Source organism: Ranitomeya imitator, chromosome 1, assembly GCF_032444005.1.
Source record: "Ranitomeya imitator isolate aRanImi1 chromosome 1, aRanImi1.pri, whole genome shotgun sequence".
NCBI classification, from domain to species: Eukaryota; Metazoa; Chordata; class Amphibia; order Anura; family Dendrobatidae; genus Ranitomeya; species Ranitomeya imitator.
Window position 1 is genome coordinate 572,067,758 of NC_091282.1, and position 23,502 is coordinate 572,091,259.

The following is a 23,502-nucleotide window of genomic DNA, read 5'->3' on the forward strand; positions in this document are numbered from 1 at the left end:
TAGACCTGACCGTTGCCCAGCGGAGAAACTGTTTGTCCCTGATAGATGGACTAGTAGAGTTATCTCTGAGATTCATTGTTCAGTGTTGGCTGGGCATCCTGGAATCTTTGGTACCAGAGATTTGGTGGCTAGATCCTTTTGGTGGCCGTCTTTGTTACGGGATGTGCGTTCTTTTGTGCAGTCCTGTGGGACTTGTGCTCGGGCTAAGCCCTGCTGTTCTCGTGCCAGTGGGTTGCTTTTGCCCTTGCCGGTCCCGAAGAGGCCCTGGACGCATATTTCTATGGATTTTATTTCGGATCTCCCCGTCTCTCAAAAGATGTCGGTCATTTGGGTGGTTTGTGATCGCTTTTCTAAGATGGTCCATTTGGTACCTTTGTCTAAATTGCCTTCCTCCTCTGATTTGGTGCCATTATTTTTCCAGCATGTGGTTCGTTTGCATGGTATCCCGGAGAACATCGTTTCTGACAGAGGTTCCCAGTTTGTTTCGAGGTTTTGGCGATCCTTTTGTGCTAGGATGGGCATTGATTTGTCTTTTTCCTCGGCTTTCCATCCTCAGACGAATTGCCAAACCGAACGAACTAATCAAACTTTGGAAACATATCTGAGATGCTTTGTTTCTGCTGATCAGGATGATTGGGTGTCCTTTTTGCCGTTGGCTGAGTTCGCCCTTAATAATCGGGCCAGCTCGGCTACTTTGGTTTCGCCGTTTTTCTGTAATTCTGGTTTCCATCCTCGTTTCTCTTCAGGGCAGGTTGAGTCTTCGGATTGTCCTGGTGTAGATACTGTGGTGGATAGGTGGCAGCAGATTTGGACTCATGTGGTGGACAATTTGACATTGTCCCAGGAGAAGGCTCAACGTTTCGCTAACCGCCGGCGCTGTGTGGGTCCCCGACTTCGTGTTGGGGATTTGGTTTGGTTGTCATCTCGTTATGTTCCTATGAAGCTTTCCTCTCCTAAGTTTAAGCCTCGTTTCATTGGTCCGTATAAGATTTCTGAGGTTATCAATCCTGTGTCATTTCGTTTGGCCCTTCCTGCTTCTTTTGCCATCCGTAATGTGTTCCATAGGTCGTTATTGCGGAGATGCGTAGCGCCTGTGGTTCCATCCGTTGATCCTCCTGCCCCGGTGTTGGTTGAGGGGGAGTTGGAGTATGTGGTGGAGAAGTTTTTGGATTCTCGTATTTCGAGATGGAAACTCCAGTACCTGGTCAAGTGGAAGGGTTATGGTCAGGAAGATAATTCCTGGGTTTTTGCCTCTGATGTTCATGCTGCCGATCTGGTTTGTGCCTTTCATTTGGCTCATCCTGGTCGGCCTGGGGGCTCTGGTGAGGGTTCGGTGACCCCTCCTCAAGGGGGGGGTACTGTTGTGAATTCTGTTGTCGGGCTCCCTCCTGTGGTCATGAATGGTACTTCGGCTGGTTCTGTCCATGGACTTCCTCTGGTGGGTGTTTCTGAGTTTCCTTCCACAGGTGACAAGGTTAATTCGTTAGCTGGCTGCTCTATTTAACTCCACTTAGATCTTTGCTCCATGCCACCTGTCAATGTTCCAGTATTGGTCTAGTTCACTCCTGGATCGTTCTTGTGACCTGTCTTCCCAGCAGAAGCTAAGTTCCTGCTTGTATTTTCTTTGGTTTGCTATTTTTCTGTCCAGCTTGCTATTTTTATTGTTGTCTTGCTTGCTGGAAGCTCTGGGGTGCAGAGGGAGCGCCTCCGCACCGTGAGTCGGTGCGGAGGGTCTTTTTGTGGCCTCTGCGTGGTCTTTTTGTAGGTTTTTGTGCTGACCGCAAAGCAACCTTTCCTATCCTCAGTCTGTTCAGTAAGTCGGGCCTCACTTTGCTAAATCTATTTCATCTCTGTGTTTGTATTTTCATCTTTACTCACAGTCATTATATGTGGGGGGCTGCCTTTTCCTTTGGGGAATTTCTTTGAGGCAAGGTAGGCTTTATTTTTCTATCTTCAGGGTAGCTAGTTCCTTAGGCTGTGCCGAGTTGCATAGGGAGCGTTAGGCGCAATCCACGGCTCTTTCTAGTGTGTGTTGATAGGATTAGGGATTGCGGTCAGCAGAGTTCCCACGTCCCAGAGCTCGTCCTTTATTATCAGTAACTATCAGGTAATTCCGTGTGCTCTTAACCACCAGGTCCATTATTGTCCTGACCACCAGGTCATAACACACGGCCAGGTGAGAAGAACTTGTTTTTTTTATTGAGAGCTGGGATCTGTGGGGCCCAGGGCAGAATGCTGGACACGGGCAAAACGCTGGACACAGAGGCAGAAAGCTGGACACGGGCAGAAAGCTGGACACGGGCAGAAAGCTGGACACAGAAGCAGAAAGCTGGACACGGGCAGAAAGCTGGATACAGAGGCAGAACGCTGGACACAGGCAAAACGCTGGAAACAGGGACAGAATGCTGGACACGGGCAAAACGCTGGACACAGAGGCAGAAAGCTGGACACGGGCAGAAAGCTGGACACAGAAGCAGAAAGCTGGACACGGGCAGAAAGCTGGATACAGAGGCAGAACGCTGGACACGGGCAAAACGCTGGAAACAGGGGAAGAATGCTGGACATGGGGGCAGAAGGCTGGACATGGGCAGAAATCTGGACACTGGGGCAGAATGCTGGACAAAGGGGCAGAATGCTGGACACGGGGGCAAAATGCTGGACACGGGCAGAGAGCTGGACACTGGGGCAAAATGCTGGACACAGGGGCAGAATGCTGGACACAGGGGCAGAATGCTGGACACAGGGGCAGAATGCTGGACACAGGGGCAGAAAGCTGGACACAGGGGCAGAATGCTGGACACAGGGGCAGAATGGAGATACGGGGCATGATTGGAGACACAGGGGGCAGGATGAAAGACATGGCGGCATGACTGGAGACAGATGGGGCAGGATTGGAAACAGATGGGGCAGAATAGAGACCCAGGGGGCATGATTGCAGACATGGGGGCATGATTGGAGACATTGGGGGCAGGATTGGAGACAGATGGAGCAGGATCATGGGGCAGGATGGATACGATGGAGACAGATGGGGCAGGATGTGGAGATCATATGGGGCAGAATGGATACTCATGAGGGCAGGATGGAAGAACATATGGCTGATGCCAGGAATGAGACACACGGGGGCTAGGTTGGTGAATATTACCATAGGGGCTAATTAAGGGATATTATTATTGCAGTGATGTATTTATTTTATTTTTTGAGCATACTGTTTTAAATGGGGGGGAGGTTCTGTTACTGTGTAGAGTGATACTATGTCGCCTTCTTCATGTGGTGTAATGTAGAGGCTGGGAAAATTAAGTAATGTGTTCTACAAGCGGAACTCGAGATAACTGTGTTATTTCCTGCAGATACGAGTCCTGGCTGCATGAAGTGATGGTGGTCTGTGCTGGATGAAAGATGAAGGACTTCACCTAGAGACGTCACTGGTGAGTCAGTGTTACCTATACACTGACACTATACACTGTATACTATATGCAGAGGTCCTGTGTACAATGTCACCAGTGATCACTGTATTACCTATACATTATATACAGAGCTCCTGTGTATAATGTCACTGGTGATCACTGTATTAGGCTACGTTCACATTAGCGTTTTGCGTGTTTGCGTCGGGCGACGCAGCGGCGACGCATGCGTCATGCGCCCCTATATTTAACATGGGGGACGCATGGACATGTGCTGCGTTGTGCGACGCATGCATTTTTTTTGCCGCAAGCGTTGGGCGCAGAAAACGCAACAAGTAGCATTTTTCTTGCGTCCAAATTTCGGCAAAAAACGACGCATGCGTCGCAAAATGCAGCGTTATTGCATGCGTTTTGGTGCATTTTTATTTGCGTTGTGCGTTGCGTCGCCGACGCAGCGGCACACAACGCAAATGTGAACGTAGCCTTACCTGTGCACAGACACTGCTTACTAATTATAGATCTCCTGTGTATAATTGCACTGATGGTGATAGTATTGTGTTTTTTTTTATTATTGATCAGTATTGTAGTATTCAGTCACTATGTGGTGGTAATATGTGGTCTGGTCATGATGCGGTGGTATTTGTTCCTTGTATTTGATATTATTCGATCACTGTGGTGATAATATGTCATCTGGTGATAGTGCTGTGGTATTTGTCCCTTGTATGTGGTATTATAAGTAGTGTTGAGCATTCCGATACCGCAAGTATCGGGTATCGGCCGATATTTGCGGTATCGGAATTCCGATACCGAGATCCGATACTTTTGTGGTATCGGGTATCGGTATCGGATCCATAGTGAGGTGTAAAATAAAGAATTAAAATAAAAAATATTGATATATTCACTTCTCCGGCGGCCCCTGGACATCATCGCGGGTAACCGGCAGGCTTCTTTGTTTAAAATGAGCGCGTAGGACCTGAGGAATGACGTCGCGGCTTCTGATTGGTCGCGTGCCGCCCATGTGACCGCGACGCGACCAATCAGAAGCCGCGACGTCATTCCTCAGGTCCTAAATTCCTAGAATGAGCGCATTTAGGACCTGTGGAATGACGTCGCGGCTTCTGATTGGTCGCGTGCCGCCCATGTGACCGCGACGCGACCAATCAGAAGCCGCGACGTCATTCTCAGGCACTAAACTCCTCATTCTAGGAATTTAGGACCTGAGGAATGACATCGCGGCTTCTGATTGGTCGCGTCGCGGTCACATGGGCGGCACGCGACCAATCAGAAGCCGCTACGGCATTCCTCAGGTCCTAAACGTGCTCATTTTAAACAAAGAAGCCTGCCGGTTACCCGCGATGATGTCCAGGGGCCGCCGGAGAGGTGAATATATCAATATTTTTTATTTTAATTCTTTATTTTACACATTAATATGGATCCCAGGGCCTGAAGGAGAGTTTCCTCTCCTTCAGACCCTGGGAACCATCAGGATACCTTCCAATACTTGGTGTCCCATTGACTTGTATTGGTATCGGATATCGGTATCGGCGATATCCGATACTTTTCGGGTATCGGCCGATACTATCCGATACCGATACTTTCAAGTATCGGACGGTATCGCTCAACACTAATTATAAGTCATTTTAAAAATTGAAAAATAAATAAAAATATACCTAAATTGTATTGCATATTTTAACAAATATTTAATAGGTTACAGTAGAGTAGGGCCCAGCCAAAAGTGTCTACCTTGTCACTTTGGTGGCTTAAAAAATCTTGTGGCCAAAGCAAAAGCTGCCGGCTATATGTCTGATCTGGTGATGGGAACTGTCAATGTGTGATAGGTGAGAAGTGGAGATTTTCCAAGAGAGAGCGGTGGGAATGTGGACAGTTTGAGGGGTGGAGCATGGAGGCGGGGCTGGGGTGGAGCCTGGGCGGAGTCTCAAGGGGGCCCCGAAAATTTTGCCAGTATGGGGCCCCAAAATTTCTAGTGGCAGCCCTGAGTGTTGGGACTAGAGTTGAGCGACTTAATTTTTTAGGATCGAGTCGGGTTTCACGAAACCCGACTGTTAGGACTGGCGGAACGCACCGAGTAAAAGTAAGATGTTATTAGGTGCATTCGTAGTCCGGGGTCCACTGTGCAGGTGAGAACCTGCTGCTAGCAAATGGCAGCGCTATATGGCGGTGGAAGCGAACCCTGTTAAGTCACAGAGCCGCGGTACCGCACAAAAGAGCGCAAGCAAGGAGTCACCAGACTTAGTCCCAAGACTCGGGATTTGAGTCCGTCTAGACTAATTGCGCTCGACACCGCTACTGGGTGTAAGAGGTAAGCAAAAGTAATAATTTAGAGCACAAGAGTGCGAGCTGTGCCGTACTGGCAGACGCCACTAACCACCCAGACTTGAGCTAAAGAAGCGCTCTATTGGCACGTGGTGCTGTACTGGCGGTCACAGCAGTAGACGCTGTTTCGTGTGTTAACGCTGTGAGTTCAGCCGGGCATTAGATAGCAGCCATACACCTTACGCGAACAGTCATACACAAGGGATGGGATTTTTAAGGAACGACTTGCACTCATCAACACACATGATTACAAATGTACACTAGCGCATGGCTGTGCAATCATGTGAACCTTTTATAGCTGCAGCATGTACAAGACCTTCCCAGAAGGACCAATGGGAGGCTGCCACAGTAGCTGAGCACCTTCAGGACCTTCCTGGAGGACCAATGGAATCTGCTGCAGTATCTGAACATGTGACCCTCGATCTCCAATGGGAGATCTTGCCCTGGGCATGTTCAGAAGAGGAAAAGCAGGACTTAGTCCCAAAAGCATCTGCTCGCTGCTGCCCAGCATTGGCTTCAATGGCAGAAGCTGGAAAAGCAGCAGTAACTCTTTGCACAGAGTGAGACTGAGCAAGATGCTGGGACCGACGTCTCTGCTGAGCAGGCTCCACTGCGGCAGAAGAAGAATGGGAGACTGCAGCGGAGATGGCCCGAGATTCTCCCTGTGTAGAGGTGAGAACTCGACCTCTAACATTACCCCCCCCTCCTAGGGCCCCCCCTCCTTGGACCTAGCTATGCTCAAAGGCAGCAATGAGCTGCAGAGCCCTCAGGACCACAACCCTTCCAGTCCACCAAATAAAATTTTTTGCCACGTACCACCTTGCACCCCAAAATAGCATTCACCTCGTAATCGTCCGGAGACGAACCCAATGTCCCGGCAGATGACTCGGAAAACCGGGACATGTAAAATGGGCTTCAAGAGGGACACATGAAAGGTGTCGGTGATACCCAGGCGTGGCGGAAGGGCTAAACAGTAGACCACGGGGTTAACCTGTTCGAAGACCTTGAAAGGGCCCAAGTAGCGAGGTGCAAACTTAGTCGACTCAACTCGCAGCCTGATGTTACGGGCTGAGAGCCACATTAAATTGCCAGGAGCAAAGGTCGGAGCGGGGCGCCGATGTGCATCGGCGGAGGACCTCATTCTCTCCTTGGAGGCCTGAATGGCATCCTGAGTGCGGTTCCAAATGTCCCGTGCCTCCACAGCCCAGTCTGCCACCCTGGAATCGGCAGAAGACACGGGCATAGGCACAGGTACCCGCGGATGCTGACCATAGTTAAGGAGGAATGGAGTCTGTCCAGTGGAGTCAGCTACAGCGTTGTTCAGCGCAAACTCTGCCCATGATAGCAAAGATGCCCATTCATCCTGCCTGGCTGAGACAAAATGTCGCAGATATGTGACCAAGGTCTGGTTGGTCCTCTCTACCAACCCATTCGTCTCGGGATGATAAGCAGAAGAGTTATTTAACTTAATGCTGAGAAGATGACAAAGCTCCCTCCAGAACCGAGACGCAAACTGGGGACCCCGGTCACTGAAAATTTTGTCTGGCATACCGTGTAGGCAGAAGATGTGTGTAATAAATAACGCTGCCAAGGCCCGTGCAGAAGGTAGCCCTGGAAGCAGCACCAAGTGCACCATTTTAGAAAAATAGTCGGTGATAACCCAAATGATGGTACAGCCACGAGACTTGGGCAAGCCCACCACAAAGTCCATCCCAACCATCTCCCAGGGCCTGTCTGCCACCGGCAGTGGATACAATAACCCAGCCTGCCATTGTTGAGGAGACTTATTTTTGGCGCAGGAGACACACGCCGGAATATAGTCTCCGATGTCACGGACCATATGTGGCCACCAGTACGTTCTCGCCAGCAGCTCAGATGTCCTCTTTGTCCCAAAGTGTCCACCCACTCTGACAAATGAGCCCAAGAGAGAACCTCTGGTCGCAAATTAATGGGTACAAAATTCTAGCCCGGAGGCACAGACTCTAGCGAAACCGGAGCTAAGGTTCTCAGGCTCTCAGAAGAGACAATAAGCTGAGACTCCCCTTCCTCCTACTCAGATGACCCAACGGAGCGAGAGAGGGCGTCAGCACAAATGTTCTTCTCCCCAGCGAGATAATGGAGAGTGAAGTGGAACTGGGAGAAGAACAAGGACCATCTGGCCTGACGAGAATTCAGCCGCTGGGCTGTTCGTAAACAAACCAAATTTTTGTGGTCCGTGAAGACTTAGAAGGGAAAGCGAGCTCCCTCCAAAAGATGTCTCCACTCCGAGAAGGCCAACTTCATTGCTAGCAACTCCCTCTCCGCTGGTGTGAAGGTCTTTGAGAAGAAGAAGCAAGGATGCTTCCGACCTTGAGCATCATTTTGGAAGAGGACTGCTCCTGCACCAACGGATGAGGCATTCACCTCCATTATGAATGGCTTATCAACATCGGGATGATGTAGGAGCGCTAGCAAAATGAGACTTAATAGAAGTGAAGGCCTTGGAGATCTCTTCAGACCACAATTTAGGATTTGCTCCCTTCTTGGTGAGGGCTACCAAGGGAGCTACCAAAGTTGAGAAGTGGGGAATGAACTGGCGATAGTAATTTATGAACCCCATAAAGCGCTGCACCGCTTTAAGAGAATGTGGTTCTTGCCAGTTCATCACAGCCTGTAGTTTGGCAGGATCCATAGCCAATACCTGGGCGGAGATAATATACCCCATGAAAGGTAAAGACTCCTGCTCAAACACGCACTTCTCCAACTTTGCATAGAGGGAATTTGCCCGTAAGAGGTTGAAGACTCTGCCAACATCTCTCCAGTGGGAGTCAATATCTGGAGAGAAGATGAGAATATCATCCAGATAGACTACGACCCAGGTAGAGAGCATATCCAAGAAGATATCGTTGACAAAGTCTTGATGAAAACGGTTGGGGCATTACAGAGTCGAAAGGGCATCACCAGATACTCATAGTGCCCATCCCAGGTATTAACCCCTTTCTGACCTTAGACGTACTATCCCGTCGAGGTGACCTGGGCCTATCTGACCCTGGACGGGAAAGTACATCATAGCGATCGGTCACGCTCACGGGGGGAGCACGGCCAATTGCGGCTGGGTGTCAGCTGACTATCGCAGCTGACATCCGGCACCATGTGCCAGGAGCGGTCATGGACTGCCCCTGGCACATTAACCCCGGCAAATTGCGATCAAACATGATCGCAGTGTGCCGGTGGTATAGGGAAGCATCGCAGGGAGCCCCCTCCCTGCGGGCTTCCCTGAGAGCCCCGGAGCAACGCGATGTGATCGCGTTGCTGCGAGGGTCTCTTACCTCCTCCTGCCTGCAGCAGGCCCGGATCCAAGATGGCCACGGCATCCAGGTCCTGCAAGGAGGTGGCTTCACTGCGCCTGCTCAGAGCAGGTGCTGGGAAGCCACCAAGAGTGCACGTCAGATCGCTGATCTGATACAGTGCACAGCAAAGTGTCAGATCAGAGATCTTACACTATAACATGATGCCCACCCTGGGGCAATGTTATAGTGCAAGAAAAAAATATTCACATGTATAAAAAAAAAATGTAAAAATAATTCCAAAAAGATTCCCCCTCAAAAAAATATTCTTCCTATAAATACATTTCTTTATCTAAATAAAAAAAAACAATAAAAGTACACATTTAGTATCGCCGCATCCGTAACAACCCCACCCATAAAACTATATCACTAGTTAACCCCTTCAGGGAACACCGTAAAAAAAAAAAAAACATGAGGCAAAAAACAACGCTTTATTATCATACCGCCAAACAAAAAGTGGAATAACACGTGATCAAAAAGACTGATATAAATTACCATGGTACCGCTGAAAACGACATCTTGTCCCGCAAAAAACGAGCCACCAAACAGCATCATCAGCAAAAAAATAAAAAAGTTATAGTCCTCAGAATAAAGCGATGCAAAAATAATTATTTTTTCTATAAAATAGTTTTTATCGTATAAAAGCGCCAAAACATAAAAAAATTACATAAATGAGGTATCGCTGTAATCGTACTGACCCGAAGAATAAAACTGCTTTATCCATTTTACCAAACGCGGAACGGTATAAACGTCTCCCCCAAAAGAAATTCATGAATAGCTGGTCTTTGGTCATTCTGCCTCACAAAAATCGGAATAAAAAGCGATCAAAAAATGTCACGTGAATGAAAATGCTACAAATAAAAACGTCAAATCGTCCCGCAAAAAACAAGACCTCACATGACTCTGTGGACTCAAATATGGAAAAATTATACCTCTCAAAATGTGGTAACGCAAAAAATATTTTTTGCAATAAAAAGCATCTTTCAGTGTGTGACGGCTGCCAGTCATAAAAATCCGCTACAAAACCCGCTATAAAAGTAAATCAAACCCCCCTTCATCACCCCCTTAGTTAGTGAAACATAAAAATTTTTTAAAAAATGTACTTATTTCCATTTTCCCATTAGGGCTAGGGTTGGGGCTAGGGTTAAGGCTACAGTTAGGGTTGGGGCTAAAGTTAGGGTTAGGGTTGGGGCTAAATTTACGGTTGGGAATAGGGTTCGGATTAGGGTTAGGGGTGTGTCAGGGTTAGAGGTGTGGTTTGGGTTACCATTGAGATTAGGGTTAGGGGTGTGCTTGGATTAGGGTTTCAGTTATAATTAGGGGGTTTCCACTGTTTAGGCACATCAGGGGCTCTCCAAACGCGACATGGCTTCCGATCTCAATTCCAGCCAATTCTGCATTGAAAAAGTAAAACAGTGCTCCTTCCCTTCCAAGCTCTCCCGTGTGCCCAAACAGTGGTTTAGCCCAACATATGGGGTATCAGCGTACTCAGGACAAATTGGACAACAAATTTTGGGGTCCAATGTCTCCTGTTACCCTTGGAAAAATACAAAATTGGGGGCTAAAAAATAATTTTTGTGAGAATTTTTTTAATTTTTTTATTTTTACGGCTCTGCGTTATAAACTTCTGTGAAGCACTTGGTTAGTCAAAGTGCTCACCACACATCTAGATAAGTTCCTTAGGGGGTCTACTTTCCAAAATGGTGTCACTTGTGGGGGGTTTCAATGTTTAGGCACATCAGGGGCTCTCCAAACGCAACATGGGGCCCAATATCCCCACATGTGGTGTATCGGCATACTCAGAACAAATGGCACAACAACTTTTGGGGTCCAATTTCTTCTCTTACCCTTGGGAAAATAAAACAAATTGGAGCTGAAGTAAACTTTTTGTGAAAAAAAAAATTAAATGTTGATTTTTTTTTTAAACATTCCAAAAATTCCTGTCAAACACCTGAAGGGTTGATAAACTTCTTGAATGTGGTTTTGAGCACCTTGAGGGGTGCAGTTTTTAGAATGGTGTCACACTTGGTTATTTTCTATCATATAGACCCCTCCTGACTTCAAATGTGATGTGGTCCCTAAAAAATATTGGTGTTGTAAAAATGAGAAATTGCTGGACAACTTTTAACCCTTATAACTCCCTAACAAAAACAAATTTTGCTTCCAAAATTATGCTTATGTAAAGTAGACATGTGGAAAATGTTACTTATTAATTATTTTACATGACATATCTCTGATTTAAGGGCATAAAAATTCAAAGTTGGAAAATTGCAAAATTTTCAAAATTTTTGCCAAATTTCTGTTTTTTTTCACAAATAAACTCAAGTTATATCGAAGAAATTTTACCACTATCATGAAGTACAATATGTCACGAGAAAACAGTGCCAGAATCGCCAAGATCCCGTTGAAGCGTTCCAGAGTTATAACCTCATAAAGGGACAGTGGTCAGAATTGTAAAAATTGGCCTGGTCATTAACGTGCAAACCACCCTTGGGGGTAAAGGGGTTAAAAGCCGTCTTCCATTTGTCCCCCTCACGGATGCGAATCAGGTTATAAGCACCCCCCAGATCTAATTTGGTGAATACCCTTGCTCCCATTAGCCTGTCAAAGAGCTCAGAAATCAGGGGCAAAGGGTACTTATTCTTAACGGTGATGGCGTTAAGACTCCTGTAATCGATGCATGGACGTAACTCTCCATTCTTCTTCTGCATGAAGAAGAACCCCACCCTTGCAGGTGACACTGACTTCCTAATGAACCCTCTTGCCAAATTCTCCTGGATGTATTGAGACATAGCCTCAGTATCAAGGAGAGAGAGGGGATAGACCCGTCCCCGAGGAGGTTCAGCTCCAGGCATGAGATCAATAGGACAGTCATAGGGGTGGTTAGTAGGGTTGAGCGGCCTTTACTTTTTTAGGATCGAGTCGGGTTTCGCGGAACCCGACTTTCTCAAAAGTCGGGTCGAGTGAAATCGGCCGATTATCGCGAAAAGTCGGGGATCGACTGAAACACCAAACCCATTGCAAGTCAATAGGGAAGCATAGTCGGCAGTTAGTGGAGGCCAGGAAAACACCTACAGTGCCCATTTTAATGGCAAAAACATTCTTGTTATTGAAGCTTGTCAATCTTAATTTATCTTATAATAATAGTTAGGCATTGGAAATTGGGGGTCATTTGGCTAAAGTTGTGGGGGGTAGGGCTGCTTCAAGTTTTTAGTGGGCCCAGGAAACGTGGACTATGTCACGGCGGTGGAGCAGGGAGAGTTAAGTATTTCAACTTTGCAAGTGCTGTGATCCTGGGCAAGCAGGGGGGGGCACTCGTTCGCATTGGCACTGGCACAGGGCCCCTCAAAGTACGGCGGTGTGTTTGCACGGTGGGGGCGTCTCCCACCGGCAGCGACACTTTTGCTTACTATGAGGGGCTCTTTGCCAGTTACATCGCCAACGAGTATGCTCCCCCCCCCCATCTGATGAAGGAACCTTCACTTTCATCTGCACCTTCCTCTTTGTCCCCGTGTAAGGTGGTATAGTATGCGGGAAGGGGATCCTGACTTTCAGCAGGGTCACATTCTGGCTGTGTAGCGTGCAAGGGGAATGTAGTGGTCTGGGTCAATCTACCAGCATACTCATCTAGCACTGGCTGGGCAATGAGCAGAATGAGGAGGAAACACAGATATAGGCCCAAATAATAAAGTGGGCTAAATGCAGTTCAAAATTGGTAACAGGACTAACCAGGTGGCATTGTTTTGTTCAGTGGAGGACAACTGTAATGAGAGGCTGAAACAGTGAGTATGCCCAAATAAGTAAGTAGGCTAAATGCAGTTTAAAATTGGTAACAGTAGTAAACAGGTGGCACTGCTTTGTTCAGTGGAGGAGAACAGCAAGGAGCGGCAGACACCGTTAGTAGACCCCAACCAAAGTAGTAGGCCAAATGCAGTTTAAAATTTGTAAATATAGGCCGAAAGCCTGAAGATTGAAGCTCAGGAAAAAAAACCCAGGAGAGCACCAAGGAGCGGCAGACACCATTAGTAGGCCCCAACCAAACTAGTAGCCCAAATGCAGTTTCAGATTAAAAATATAGGCCGAAAGCCTGAAGATCGAAGCTCAGGAAAACAAACCAGGATAACACCAAGGAGCGGCAGACACCGTTAGTAGGCCCCAACCAAACCAGTAGGCCAAATGCAGTGAAATATCTGATATAGGCCAAAAGCCTGAAGATTGAAGCTCAGCTTTTTTCCTTGGAGGACAACACCAAGGAGCGGCAGACACCGTTAGTGGGGCCCAACCAAACTAGTAGGCCAAATGCAGTTTAACCCCTTAGTGACAGCCAATACGTCTTTTAACTGACCTGAGATATGAGAGACTAGCCTCCACATACAGGTGACAATCCAGCAGCTGTTAGCTGTACACTATAGCTGACAACTTGCTGCATCAGCCACGATCAGTGTTGGCACCGTACATATCTGTTTAACCCCTTAGATGCTGCTGTCAATAGTGACTACATTATTATAAATGGATAACAGAGTGTGGGGGCTTCCTCTTTATCCCAATTGGTGCCCTCAGATCATGATTGTGTGGTCCTGATGTTTGCGATTGCAATTCACGACCAAATAGCGGCCTTGGAGCCTGTCGGCTGTTGTAACCTGTTCAGAAATTAGAGACATTTAGGTGGTAAAATTACACTTTCTCATTTCTGTCATACCACTTTGCAGTAATTCCTGTAAAGCACCTGAAGGGTTAATAAAGTACCTGACAGCAGTTTTCAGTATGTCAGGGGTGCTGTTTTTAAAATGGTTTCACATTTTGGGGTTTCCCAATATGTGGGACCCCTAAAGTCACTTCAAACATGTACAAGTCCATAAAAAAATTTATTTTGTAAATTCCCATGAAAAAATGAAAAATTACTACTACATTTTTAAACTTCCTAAAATGCTAACAAAATAAAATAACATTTTACAAATGGTGCTGATGTAAAGCAGGCATGTGGGAAATGTTATTTATTAATGGTTTGCTGTGGTATGACCATCTGGATTAAAGGGATAATTATTAAAATTTTGAAAATTGCTATTTTTTTAACATTTTTTTAACATTTTTGATATTTTTTTTATAAACAAATACAAAACATATCGACCTAAATTTACCATTATCATAAAGAATAATGTGTCACGAAAAAACAATCTGAAAATCACTGGGATTTGTTGAAGCGTTGCACAGTTATTACTACATAAAATGACACTAGTCAGATTTCAAAAATTTGGCTCCGTCACTAAGGGGTTAATATTAAAAATATAGGCCGAAAGCCTGAAGATTGAAGCTAAGGCAAAAAACCCAGGAGAACACCAAGGAGCGTCAGACACCGTTAGTAGGCCCCAACCAAACTAGTAGCCCAAATGCAGTTTCAGATTAAAAATATAGGCCGAAAGCATGAAGATCGAAGCTCAGCTTTTTTCCTTGGAGGATAACACCAAGGAGCGGCAGACACCGTTTGTGGGGCCCAACCAAACTAGTAGGCCAAATGCAGTTTAATATTAAAAATATAGGCCAAAAGCCTGAAGATTGAAGCTAAGGCAAAAAAACCAGGAGAACACCAAGGAGCGGCAGACACCGTTAGTAGGCCCCAACCAAACTAGTAGCCCAAATGCAGTTTCCTATTAAAAATATAGGCCGAAAGCCTGAAGATCGAAGCTCAGGAAAACAAACCAGGAGAACACCAAGGAGCGGCAGACACCGTTAGAAGGCCCCAACCAAACTAGTAGGCCAAATGCAGTGAAATATCTGATATAGGCCGAAAGCCTGAAGATTGAAGCTCAGCTTTTTTCCTTGGAGGACAACAGCAAGGAGCGGCAGACACCGTTAGTGGGGCCCAACCAAACTAGTAGCCCAAATGCAGTTTCTTATTAAAAATATAGGCCGAAAGCCTGAAGATCGAAGCTCAGGAAAACAAACCAGGATAACACCAAGGAGCGGCAGACACCGTTAGTAGGCCCCAACCAAACTAGTAGCCCAAATGCAGTTTCAAATTAAATACATATACAGTGTTTCCTACCAAGAACCTGGTGATTCCCTGACTGCTTTGGCCTTGCAACGATACCTCCACATTTGCTGCAGGTGGTGTCGTAAACGGTGGGCTTACAGTGAGGGAAGTAATGTAGCGTTGCTGACTAGCTTCATTGTGAGCTGGTGCAACAACTTTACGGGACGTTTGGTAGTTAGTCCAGGCTTGCAAGTGCATGGTGGTTAAATGTCTACGCATGCAACTTGTATTTAATTTTTTTGACATTCTGACCTCTGCTAAAGGTCTTTGAGCATTTCTTACAGATCACTTTGCACCGATCATTCGGATCTGGGTTAAAAAATTGCCAGACTTCACTCTTCCTAGTATCGAATACCTTTTCAGGCATTGCACACTGAGCTACTTTAACCGGATGGCCACACTGTCCTACAACTGTTTTTGGTTTTGACACACGTTATTGGCCAGATACGGGCCTGCCAGATGAAAGCTGTTGTGATGTTGATGCCTGCTGCGGCTCCTCCTCCTCCGCTTCAGAGCTACTGCCAGCGGCACCCTGTTCCCCAAATGGCTGCCAATCGGGGTCAACAACTGGGTCATCTATCACCTCCTCTTTTATGTCCTGTGCACCTTCCTCTGTGTCACCGTGTAAGCCGGTGCTATAGCGTTCGGGACGGGGCACCATAGTCTCATCAGGGTCAGATTCTGGCTCAGTACACTGCGAGGGCAATGTTGTGATCTGAGTCAATGGAACAGCATAATAATCTAGCTGTGGCGGTGCATCTGTGCACTCCATGTCCGATTCATCTAGTAATGGGCATGGCCTGTTAACAATTTCCCTTTCTAACCCAGGCTCGGTATGTGTAATGAGCTCCATGGAGTAACCTGCTGTGTCGCCTGACGCATCCTTCTCTGTTGTTCTGGGTGAAGGACACAAGGAAGCGACTTGTTCCTGACCGGGAGCATCCACTGACAACGCGCTGCTTTTAAATTTTGCACTTTCCGAAGAGGAGGTGAAAGAGCTAGAGGCAGAGTCAGCAAGGAAAGCCAAAACTTGTTCCTGCTGCTCCAGCTTTAAAAGCAGTTTTCCTACTCCCAGAAAAGGGAGCGTTCGAGGCCTTGTGTAGCCAGACGATAACGCTGGCTCAACAACTCGAGACTTAGGTGCTATATTGCTTTTCCCACGACCACCTGATGCTCCACCACCACTACCATCATTAACAGCTGGCAATGACCGCCCACAGCCACGACCTCTTCCACCAGACTTCCTCATTCTTGGAAAAATGTAACCAAACTAACAAACGTTATATGGTACTTTAAAACCAGATAGAAGGTGTACGTAAACTTGTTGTGAGTTTAAATCTCCCTTTATAGGTGTGTGAGACTGCTGGGAAAATCAGGCCCACTGTATTACACTACACAGTTTCTGTGTCAGAAAGTGGCTGACAGATATGCCACAAACAAGACTCACGCAGATGCACTTAGTGGCAATATAAATCTCCCTATTGTATGTGTGGAAGACAGCAGAAAAATCAGGCCCACTGTATTACACTACACAGTTTGATTGGCAGAAAGTGGCTGGCAGATATGCCCCAAACAGGACTGACGCAGATGCACTTAGAGTGGCAATATAAATCTCCCTTTTGTATGTGTGGGAGACAGCAGAAAAATCAGGCCCACTGTATTACACTACACAGTTTGAGTAGCAGAAAGTGGCTGACAGATATGCCACAAACACGACTGACGCAGATGTACTCAGTGGCAATATAAATCTCCCTTTTTATCTGCGGGAGAATGCAGAAAAAAAACAGGCCCACTGTATTACACTACACAGTTTCAGTGTCAGACAGTGGCTGACAGATATGCCACAAACAGGACTGACACAGATGCACTCAGTGGCAATATAAATCTCCCTTTTTATATGTGGGAGAATGCAGGAAAAAATCAGGCCCACTGTATTACACTACACAGTTTGAGTGGCAGAAAGTGGCTGGCAGATATATCAAAAAATACAAGGGCTGTAGTAGAATTTCAATCTCCCTACAATGATCAAAGGACAAGTATGGCAGCAATAAAAAGGACTGCTGCACCCAAGAGTGTGGACAAAGAAACAAGAGAACTGTGCAGAAAAGAAGGAGAAACAGTATTTTTTGCTCTGAAAAAAGCAGTTGGTTTGCACAGCGGCGTACAAACAGCAATGCAGCTATCAGGGAGCCTTATAAGCTACAGAGCTGATGCACAGAAATCTAGCCTCCACTGTCCATGCAAAGAAAAGGTGGTGTTGGACAGTGGAAATCGCTACAGCACAAGCGGTTTGGGGGTTAAGCTTTCCTCCCTAACAATATCCCTGCTTCAGACCAAGCTACAGCAACCTCTCCCTATGCTCAGATCGGCAGTCGGCGTGCAAGCCCCTTTATAGCCCCTGTGATGCCGCAGAAAGCAAGCCAATCACTGTAATGCCCTTCTCTAAGATGGTGGGGACTGAGACCTATGTCATCACGCTGCCCACACTCTGCGTTCACCTTCATTGGCTGAGAAATGGCGCTGAACGCGTCATACGAAACGCGACTTTGGCGTGAAGATCGCATACCGCATGGCCGATCCCACACTGGTATCAGGTCGGGTTTCATGAAACCCGACTTTGCCGAAAGTCGGCGACTTATGAAATTGGCTGATCCATTTCGCTCAACTCTAGTGGTGATGCGCAAGGGTGTCTGCAGCCTTTTTGGAGAAGATGTCTGCATAGCTCTAATAGCACTTGGGAAGGGAAGAATGATCTGCGGGTATCTCGGTAGTGGAAACCTGTATGCACTCTCTCACACATCTGCCCTTACAAAACTCAGTCCAACCCAATATCCTCCCAGAGGTCCACTCAATATGTGGGGAGTGGAAACGGAGCAAGGATATTCCCAGCAGAATCTCATCCATTCCCTCGGCAAGGACAAGAAGGGAAATAATCTCCTGGTGGGAAGGGGACATGGACAATGTGAAATTAGGATGTTAGGAGTCTTGTGTGGGATTTGTAATGGAAGTGTCGACCCATTCACTACTCTAACAGTTACTGGTTTGTCGAGCATCACCAGAGGTATTGCGTGGCGCAGAGCAAAAGCAGAGGACATGAAATTTCCCTCTGCTCCAGAATCCACACAAAGCTCGACTGTTAGAGAGGATGTGACAAACATGATTGTCCCTTTGACGGACAGCTTGGAGGAAAATGCCGCTGTGTCTAGTGAACCTCCTCCAATGGTTACTAGACGTGATCATTTACCCGACCGCCATGGACATTTAATGTCCTTGTTGTTGGCAATTTCTACAAACCACGGGTACTCGAGTGGTCTGAGACTTAGGTCCCGCTAGAGAAACCTCCATGGCCTCATGGGAGTCGGACGCCAGAACAGGAGATTCTAGAGGTGTGGCGAAGGTGGGAGCCAGCCGAAACCTCTGCCTCCACTTGGTACGCTCTAACTTCCGCTCGTTAAAACAGAGGTCGATGCGGGTAGATATAGAAATGAGCTCCTCCAGTGTGGTGGGAATCTCCCTGGTGGCCAAGGTGTCCTTCACATGGTCTGCCAGTCCTTTCCAGAACACCGGAATAAGGACTTTATCTGGCATTCTAGCTCAGAGGCTAGAGTCCAGAATTGGATGGCAAACTTGCTGACCATGGACGAACCCTGAATAATTGCCAACAATTGGAGCGCGGTATCGTGGGTGACACGGGGTCCCAAAAAGACCTGCCTCAGAGCGTCCAAGAAGAGAGGAGCACTCTGCACCACACGATCATCACGCTCCCAAAGCGGCGTTGCCCACTCCAACGCCCTGCCCAACAAAAGAGATAAAATAAATCCCACTTTCGCCCGTTCCGTAGGAAAACGTGCAGCCAGGTGTTAGGTGTCGAGTTCCCGCCGCTGCACAGGGGGAAACTCGAACCATGTCTGCTGTGGTCTCCCATTCTGCATCAGCCGCAGTGGAGCCTGCTCAGCGGAGACGTCGGTCCCAGCGTCTCACTGAATCTGATACTCTGCAAAGGGTTACTGCTGCCTCTCCAGGCTCTACTATTGTACCCTGCACTGGCCTGCGGTGAGCAGGCTTTTCTGGGACTAAGTCCTGCTTTGCACACACTGAGCATGCCCAGGGTAACATCTCTCAGTGGAGATCAAGGGTCACATGCTCAGGTACTGCAACAACTTCCATTGGTCCTCCAGGAAGGTCCTGTACCTGATCAAGTTCTGTGGCAGCCTTCCATTGGTCCTTCTAGGAAGGTCCTGTAGGTGCTACAGCTATAAAAGGTTCTCATGACCGCACGGCCATGCGCTAGTATCAAATATGTACGAGCTCAGCGCCACTGTGGTCATGTGTGTGGTCAGGGACCTGGCTGAAATAAGCCCCTAGAATGCTGGCACCTCTGGCGAGGAGTTTTGTGTATGCAGTCAGGGACCCGGCTGAAATAAGCCCCTAGAATACTAGGCACCTTCGGCGAGGAGTTTATGTCCCAATTCAGGGCTGGCTAATAGCCATTAGAATTCCGGCTCCACCGGAGAGGAGCTGCGTGTTGGTTGGACTGCATGACCACTGTCGGCTCTACACAGTAGCTGTGTTCCCTGTGAGCTAAAGATGGCACAGCTTCTCTTTACTACGGGCTCTGTGAAGTAACAGAGATAGTTTATACTAATTTGCTTCGCCGCCTTGCTTAGTAGCAGGTTCTTTCCTGCACAGTGGATCCCTGGTTGCGAACGCACCTATCTTATTTAATAAATATATTCGTATATATGCGTTCCGCCAACCCTAACAGTATACTAGCGCCAGGATCTGGCTAAGTAATGGCGGATGAACAGCGATTGCAGGGGTACATCCAGCTGCTGGAGGGCCAGTTGGCATCTCTTGAACGTGCAACCTCGGCGGTGGATGTTACCGCAATAGCTGTTCAGGCTGCTACCGTGGTTGCAGCAGCTTTACCCACTGCCACCTCTGTTCCAACTTTGTCTCACCTCCCATTGCCTGAAAAATACTCTGGGGTCAGTAAGTCCTGTAGGGGTTTCGTGAGCCAGTGTGGTATACGGACACCACGAGCTCCTGGCTGCATGTTTTCCCACAGAGCGGGGAAAGGTGGGATTCATAATCTCTCTCCTGTCGGACAGAGCTTTGGAGTGGGCTACGCCGCTGTGGGAGCGCAACAGTCATGTGGTGTGGAGTGTTCCTTGGTTTCTGGACACTCTGAAACAGGTCTTTGTAGGACCTCAAGTCACCCATGATACAGCGCTCCAACTGCTGGCTTTGACTCAGGGTTCGACCATGGTCAGCCATTTTGCCGTCCACTTCCGGACATTAGCGTCTGAGTTAGGATGGCCAGATTAAACCCTCATTCCTGTATTTTGGAGGGGGCTGGCTGACGATGTGAAGGATGCTTTGGCCACTAGGGAGACTGGAGGAGCTCATAGCTGTATCAACTCGCATAGACCTTCGTTTTCACGAGCTAAGGTTGGAGCGATCCCAATGTAGGCAGAGGTTTCGGCTGGATCCCACATTCGCCAGACCTTTGGAACCTCCAGTCCAGGCGTCCGAGTCACATGAGGCCATAGAGGCGACACGAGCAGGGTCCAAGGCCCAGTCCACTCATGCACTTAAGGTCTGTCATGTTTGCCGGCAGTCAGGACATCTTGCCTCCAAGTGTCCTCAGCGGTCGGGGAAACGTCAGCGTCTAGTGGCAGTTGGAGGAGGTACACTAGACACGGCGACGTTTGCCTCTGTTGCCCTTCAAGGGCACAATTACCATAGGCCCATCCACTCTTATGGTAGAGCTATGCGTGGACTCTGGGGCGGAGGCTAATTTTATGTCATCCGCTTTTGCCCAGCGTCACGCAATATACCCCTGGTGATGCTCGCCAAACCAGTAACTGTTCGAGTGGTAAATGGGTCGACACTACCCTCACAGATTACCCACCAAACCATTCCTTTCACTCTTTCTGTGTCTCCATCACATCAGGAGATTATCTCTTTATTAGTCATTCCTGAAGTAATTGATGAGGTCCTGATGGGGATACCATGGCTACGCTATTATTCTCCTTATATAGAGTGGTCCTCAGGGAGAATTTTGGGATGGAGTAAATCCTGTGAGCGTAGATGTCAGAGGGAGTGCGTTCAGGTTGCTACAACAGAGGTACCCGCAGATCTTTCCTCTCTCCCCAAGCACTATTGGCCCTATGCGGACGTGTTCTCCAAAAGGGCTGTGGAGACCCTTCCGCCTCACCGCCCCTATGACTGTCCTATTGACCTCTTGCCTGGTGCTGAGCCTCCCCGGGGTCGAGTCAATCCGTTATCTCTCCCGGAGACGGAGGCAATGTCAGAATATCTGGTGATGCCCTTCGGGCTCTGTAATGCCCCAGCCATTTTCCAAGACTTTGTGAATGACATCTTCCGGGATATGCTCACCACCTCGGTCGTAGTCTATCTGGATGATATTCTCATCTACTCTCCAGATATTGACTCCCATCGGAAAGGTGTTCGCAAAGTCTTCGACCTCTTACAGGCAAACTCCCTCTACGCCAAGTTGGAGAAGAGTGTGTTTGAGCAGGAGTCCTTGCCTTTCCTGGGTTATAATCTCTGCCCAGGGTTTGTCTATGGATCCTGCCAAGCTACAGGCTGTGATGGACTGGCAGGAACCCCATTCACTTAAAGCGGTGCAGCACTTTATGGGGTTCATTAATTACTATCGTCAGTTCATCCCACACTTCTCAACTTTGGTAGCTCCCTTGGTTGCCCTCACCAAAAAGGGAGCAAATCCCAAGTTGTGGTCGAAGGATATCTCCAAGGCCTTCCTCTCGGTTAAGTCACACTTCGCTAGCGCTCCCATTCTGCATCGCCCCGATGTAGATAAGCCATTTATCATGGAGTTGGATGCCTCATCCGTTGGTGCTGGAGCAGTCCTTTTCCAAAAGGATGCTCAAGGTTGGAAGCATCCTTTCTTCTTCTTCTCCAAGACCTTCACACCGGCGGAGAGGAATTAGTCCATCGGGAACAGGGAGTTGCTAGCCATGAAGTTGGCTTTCTCAGAGTGGAGACACCTCTTGGAGGGAGCTCGCTTTCCCTTCCAGGTTTTCACTGACCACAAGAAATTGGTATATCTACAGATGGCTCAGCGGCTGAATTCTCGCCAGGCTGGATGGTCCCTGTTCTTCTCCCGGTTTCATTTTACTCTTCATTTTCTCTCCAGGGAGAAGAACATTTGCACCGACACTCTCTCCCGCTCCGTAGTGTCATCTGAGGAGGAGGAGCAGCCTCAGCTTATTGTCCCTTCAGAAAGCCTGAGAACTGTAGCTCTGGTTTTCGCTAGAGTCTGTGCCCCCGGGCAAGACTTTCGTGCCAGCGAATTTGTGACCGGAGGTTCTCGCTTGGGCTCACTCATCCAGAGTGGGTGGGCATTTTGGGACCAAAATGACATCTGAGCTTTTGGCGAGAACGTACTAGTGGCCGCATATGGCCCGTGATGTCGGAGACTATATTCGGGTGTGCATTTCCTGCGCCCAGAATCGGTCTCCTCGGCAACGGCCTGCTGGTTTGCTTTACCCCCTACTGGTGGCAGACAGGCCCTGGGAAATGGTCGGGATGGACTTCGTGGTGGCCTTACCCAAGTCTCGTAGCTGCACCGTTATCTGGGTTGTCACCGATCATTTCTCTAAAAAGGGTGCACTTGGTGCCGCTTCCATTGTTCCCTTCTGCACGGGCCTTGGCGGCATTGTTCATAAAGCATATTTTCCGTTTACATGGAATGCCTGATAAAATTGTCAGCGACTGGGGTCCCCAGTTCACGTCTCGGTTTTGGAGAGAGCACTGCCGTTTACTCAGCATAGAGTTGAATCTTTTCTCTGCATACCATCCCGAGACGAATGGGTTGGTAGAGAGGACCAACCAGACTCTGGTGACATACTTGCGGCATTTTGTCTCTGCTAGGCAGGATGACTGGGCATCTTTGCTACCTTGGGCGGAATTTGCCTTGAACAACGACATAGCCGATTCCACTGGGCAGACTCCTTTTCTCCTTAATTACAGCCAGCATCCGCGTGTCCCTGTGCCCATGCCCGTGTCATCCACCAATTCTAGGGTGGCAGACTGGGCGGTGGAGGCACGTGACATTTGGGACCGCACAGAGGATGCCATCCGGGCCTCCAAGGAGAGAATGAGGGTTTCTGATGATACACACCGGCGCCCCGCTCCGACCTTTGCTCCTGGCGACTTAGTGTGACTCTCCACCTGTAACATCCATGGATGAGTTTGAGGTGAATGCTATCATGGGGTGCAAGGTGGTACGTGGCAAGAAATTTTATCTGGTGGACTGGAAGGGTCACGGTCCAGAAGATAGAACCCAGGAACCTGTGGAGCACATTCGGGCTCTGCTGCTCATTGCAGCTTTTGAGCGTAGCGAGGCTCAAGGAGGGGGGAC